The sequence below is a fragment of the Piliocolobus tephrosceles genome, chromosome 9 (genome assembly GCF_002776525.5).
Source record: "Piliocolobus tephrosceles isolate RC106 chromosome 9, ASM277652v3, whole genome shotgun sequence".
NCBI lineage: Eukaryota > Metazoa > Chordata > Mammalia > Primates > Cercopithecidae > Piliocolobus > Piliocolobus tephrosceles.
The window spans coordinates 32,620,641-32,626,640 of NC_045442.1; positions in this window are offsets into that span (position 1 = coordinate 32,620,641).

Consider the following 6,000-nt stretch of genomic DNA (forward strand, 5'->3'; position numbering starts at 1 on the left):
TGGAGAACAAGGGAAGTGGGCCCCATTCTTCTGCCCTTCCTTTTTGGGGGCAGTGCACAAAGACCTGGGCCCACCAGCCCAGAGGAACGGGCAACTCACCAAGCAGCAAGGCTGCCTCTAACACTAGAATCCCCAGCCAGGGACTTCCCACACTCTAAGTAGACAGAGGTGAAAGCCACATTGCCTCAGCTACCTCCAACCCCTGCCCCCAGGCAGCCAATGGGAAGCAATAACAAGGTGAGGAGAGAAATTCAGGGAGAGCAGACCTGGCAGACACTGCCCAGTTCTGGGCTTTCTCCTTCAGGACTGGAGGTCCTGACACTGGGCAAGCTAACCCAGACACACCCCATCCCTTCATGCCTCCCTCCAGGACCCTGTTTTCTATGAAGAGGGAGAGTAAGGGCTGGACCCAACACAGCTCTGTTTCAAGGGGCCTCTTTCTATTTGGAAGTATCTAGATTCTTCCAGACCTCAGGGTCTTCTATCAGCTCCTGTCTCTCAGGCATATATGATATTTTGGCATGGCCATTTTGATGCAGAGACATTAAACTTTCCAGATTTTAAAAAATCAAGTTATGTGGCCAGGCATGGTGGCTCACACCTGTAATCCCAGCACTTTGGGAGGCCGAGGCAGGAGGATTACTTGAGGTCAGGAGTTCGAGACCAGCCTGGCCAACATGAGGAAACCCTATCTCTACCAAAAAAAAATTAGCTGTGTGTGGTGGGTGGGTGCCTGTAATCCTAGCTACTCGGGAGGCTGAGGCATGAGAATTGCTTGAATTAGGGAGGTGGAAGTTGCAACGAGCCAAGGTTGCACAACTGCACTCCAGCCTGGGAAATAAAGTGAGACTCCATCTCAAAAAACAAAGAAATCAAGTGATGCTCAAAATAGACAGCGCCAGTCCCTCCCTAGCCTTTACTCTGTCCTGAGGCCCTCCCAACCCAAACCCCATTTTGAGAGGCATCAGGGATGAAGATGGATTCCAGATGGGCTCAGAACCACAGCCTGTTGACCAAAGTACATGGTACCACAAATACATTTTGATGCAAGTCAGGCAAAACAGTAGTGGCAAAAGGATAGAGCCAAAATTTCCCTTCTTTGGCCTCTTTGCCTGTTCCTCACCGTGTGTGTAATTCTTGCTGGGTGTGTGCGCCCCACTTACAATGAGTTACTGTACATCCAAGCACCAGTCCGTGAGTCATGGCTAGCACATGGTGTCATGTGTCTGTGTGCCCTACAAGGGCCTGTATCTGTGTATGCTTGGGTGTCCATCTGCATCACAGTGCGGGCACTCCCTGCTGGTCACCAAGGTCACCACTCTTGCCTGCTCAGGCCAAGGACCAACCATCAGTTCAGGGGTCACCACCTAGGCACACTCCCCAAGGTAGGAGCTACCTGCTCAGACTAACTGGGAAATAAATACCCTGTTTCTGAGAGTAATTTAATTATTGGCTCCTGTGGACTAGTGGGTAATTAAATTCCGTAGCTCCCAAAGTAATTAATTGCTATGCAAATACTAATGCCCTCTGCTTTGGAGAGAAGGATCCTGGCCTGGGTTTGCCCTGCAATTAGAAGCTAATAATTACCCTGTCAGTTCCCAGCTTTTGCCGGGTAATTACCTGCTGAAGCCCCACTGGTCACTGAGGGCTATTCCCATCAACTGCCACTATAGCTCTGGCTCTAGTGGCCCCAAAAAGCCAGAACAGGGGACCCCCAAGAGTGCTGGTTAATCCTGAGGTTCTCCCCATCCTACTCCATGTCTACAAGCCCCAGGAATCCCATAGAGACACATTTACTTCTGATCACAGGAAACTCAGGATGGGATCTCCTTAGCCTCCCTTTGCTAAGGAAGAGGTGCCCCAGCTTCTCAATGGGTAGAATCCTGTCAGATAGGTTCACCCAGACTGGAGTGCAGTGGCTAGATCTTGGCTCACTGCAACCTCCACCTCCCAGGTTCAAGCGGTTCTCCTGCCTCAGTCTTCTGAGTAGTTGAGAGTACAGATGTGTGCCACCACACCTGGTTAATTTCTGTATTTTTAGTAGAGATGAGGTTTTGCCATGTTGATCAGGCTGGTCTAAAACTCCTGACCTCATGTGATCTGCCCTCCTCAACCTCCCAAAGTGCTGGGATTACAGGCATGAGGCACCATGCCCAGCCTTCTATTAATTGTCACAAAAATTATGTTTCTCCTGTAGCACGTGTGTGTGTGTGTGTGTGTGTGTGTGTGTGTGTGTGTGTGAGAGAACTAGGCTAGGCTAAGCTCTGAGAAGAACAGAAGGGAGGCAGCAGGCATTTTGCAGCTTCCACACACCTTCTCCAGGTACTCAATAAACACTAATCTAGGTCCTGCTGTAAAGGGGCTTTGAGGATGTACTCTAAATGAGGGAGGTTATCCTCCATGGGCCTGACCTAGTCAGATGAGCCTGTAAAGAGTCAGGGCTCTCCCTGATGAAGGATGCTCCAAAAAGCAGCTGGATGTAGAATTGTTCTCCCTTTACTAGGTTCTCCCATCCCGACTACCTGTGGACAGCAGCTTTGCTAGTGCCCAGGGGGTTCCAGCTTGTTCCTGATCTTTCCTTCCTGACTGCTTGCCCTACAGATATCAGACTTACTTAGCCAACCCACACAATTGCATTAACCAGTTCCTTGAAATAAAATTTGATATGTATTTTATAAAATTTATTTATTTTTTTTAGAGACAGGGTCTTGCTCTGTCACCCAGGCTGGAGTGCAGTGGTGCAATCACAGCTCACTGCAGCCCCAAACTCTCAGGCTCAAGCAATCTTGAGTAGATGAGAGGTGCACACCACTGCAGCAAGCTAATTTTTAATTTTTTTTTTTTAGAGATGGGGTCTTGCTATGTTGTCCAGGATAGTCTCAAACTCCTGGCTTCAAGCAATCCTCCCTTTTCTGCCTCACAAAACACTGGGAATACAGGCATGAGCTAACATGCTTGGCTCCCCTAATTTTTGTTTAATGAGCCAGGTGTGGTGACACGTGTCTGAAGTTCTAACTACCTGGGAGGCTGAGATGGGGGAATCACTTGAGCCCAGAAGTTCAAGGCTGCTGCAGTGAACTATGATTACACCACTGCACTCCTGCCTGGGTGACAGAGCAAGACTCTGTCTAAAAAACAAAACAGGACAGGCGTGGTGGCTCACGCCTGTAGTTCCAGCATTTTGGGAGGCTGAGGCAGGCAGACAGCTTGAGTTCAAGAGTTGGAGACCAGCCTGGCCAACATAGTGAAACCATGTCTCTACTAAAAATACAAAAGTTAGCCAGGTGTGGTGGCGCATGCCTGTAGTCCCAGCTACTTGCAAGGCTGAGGCAGGAGAATCATGTGAACCCAGGAGGCAGGAGTTGCAGTGAGCTGAGATCTCGCCATTGCACTCCAGCCTGGATGACAGAGGGAGACTCCCTCTCAATAAAATAAAAAACAAAACAAAACAAAGAAAGTGGCTCACCGAAGATTCCCTAGTTAGTAAGTGGGGAAACAAGGTTTCTAGCCAGGCTCCCAGTTACATTATAACTGCCCATTCAGTGGCAGGACCTGGCTCCAGGTCCCAAATTCAAGGTAGGTTATACCTGTGCCCAAATGAAAAGGTGCTTGTAGATCTCCCCAACCCTCTCATAACTCAAGCATCACTGTGGCTCAACTGAGATTTTGTTTCTGACCTGGATCTTGTCCCCTCTATCAGGCTCCTGGCCCTTTACTCTGGGTTCTTGTTGCTGTCTCTGATTCCTTCCTAAGGAGATGGGCCTGAGAGTGGCAGAGCCTGTGCGCCTTCTAGGCACTGGTTGCTCCTCTTGAGAAACAGCCAGACCCCACCCTCCAGGTCGGAAGTCTTCTAACTGAATCCCTGTGGAATATTGTTCTGATGTAGTCTCAGAGCTGAGGGACTCCCTAGGAAGCTGGATGCTGGGCAGGCTGTGGGTGGAGGAGGAGGGCTCATGGAGACTGACTGAAGGACACTGAGCCAAGAATGGGTTCCAGGAGTCTGGGAAAGAAGAATTCTAGGGAGCACAGGGGCTCAATGAGGGTGAAAATCCTCCCTGGCCCCTCACTTGGTACCTCTCAGTTATCTTTCTGGTCTCAGCTGCAGGAAGCTCTCCCTCACCCACATCTGAGGGTAGGCCACATGCTCCATGTTTCTTCTCTCCCATCCTCTGTCTTGGCCCAGGTGAGCAAAAGGGCAGAAGACCTAGGCAGAGGAAATAGGCTTCACAGGTGATCAGCTCTCCTCAGTCCAGAGGACATGTCTAGGACTGAAGGCTAGAAACAGGAAGCACTATAGGCTTGGAGGCCAAAGTCTAGCCCTGTGAGTACCTTGCCTTTGGTTCAGACACACTCTAGGATTAGTGAACCACCCAAGGCAAGACTTCCGCACCACTGCCAGGGAGGACAAGAGACAAATGGGAGGCAGAGGATAGCTGTGAGAAAGCCAGAGGTGATCAACAAACAAACTTCCTAAGCTTCATATGGGGATGTGGGCAGAAAACAGATAAATACTCAAGCCTCTCCATACCAGATGGTTAAGGTCACTTGATATTAATGAGGGTCTCATCTATTTGGGAAAATCCAACCTGGAAGAGATCCCTTACCTCCACCGCCCAGCTTCACCTGGCCTAGGCTCCCATGGCACAAGAAAAGTAATGGTGTCCCATGGTCTTGAGTCTGTGCCCTGCCTTCTATTCCCAGCTTCTGCTCCAATTTAACTGCAGGAACTGGTGGGAGGTCATACTCCCACCTGTGCTTTTGTGAGGAGGTAATTTCTTGCTAGAGATTTTAGGACAAAAATGTCTAATTGGCCAGGCATGGTGGCTCACACCTGCAATCCCAGCACTTTGGGAAGCCAAGGTGGGTGGATCGCTTGAGGTCAGGAGTTCTAGACCAGCCTGGCCAACATGGTGAAACCCCGTCTCTACTAAAAATACAAAAACTCGCCAGGCATGGTGGCAGGTGCCTGTAATCCCAGCTACTCAGGAGGCTGAGGCAGAAGAATCGCTTGAACCTGGGAGGCAGAGGTTGCAGTAAGCAGAGATTGCACCACTGCACTCCAGTCTGGGCAACAGAGTAAGACTCCATCTCAAAAAAAAAAAAAAAAAAAAAGTCTAATCATTTATAAGTCCGCAGTCTTCAGAGAGCTTAAAAAGCCCCCCAGAGGGTGGAAGACATGTCTCCCCCATTGGACTAGAGGCTTCCTAAAAGGAGGAGCCTCTATGTCCCCTTTAAATAGGGACTCCCAAATGTAGTTGTATTTCTCTCTTATTTTTCCCCTCAGAGCCTTGTCTTGAGGTCTGCAAACAGTGATTCTCAAAACAGAGTCCCTGTGAAGAAGCCTGGTAGGATCAGGAGTCTCAGACTATGGCCAGGGCTGCCAGACACCCTCCACACAATATGGCCCCCTGTATAGGCTGGTGCAGTTACTACTCCACTGACAGCTCTTTAGAATCCATTCAGAGTTTTGGCCCTGCTGTAATCTCTGGGTGATGAATATTTCCCCTAATGAACTGACGGGAATTGAATTAGGCTGGAATGTTTGTGTGCTTAGACTGTAGCTGATTAAACCCCCATCTGTGCAAGGCCTGCCTGTGAACAGCTCGTTACATACAATTTTTTGAAGGAGGGAAAAGATGGTGTTGGTATTCAAGTTCTGCAAAGGAACAGGAGGGAAAGTGGAAGCAAAACGTCCATCCCGGCTTTTGGCAGGATCTGGTTGCTTTTAATCTGATCAGGCCAATACTCCCACCTTAGGGCACCCCCACTTTCCAGCCAACTTATCTCATGAGGGGGGACTTGGGCCAGGAGTCTTCAGGGCACAGGTACCTGCACCGTTCCCCAGGAGTCCTGCCTAGATCTCCACTGAGTCCACAACTGTCTGCCTCCTGCAAGGAGCATTTATTAAACAGGTAGTTGCTTTGGGGAAAGGTAGGAGAAGCAGAAGGTGTGAGAGTGAAGTTAGGCCTATGGATTCAGTTCCCATCAGATGTAGCTCTA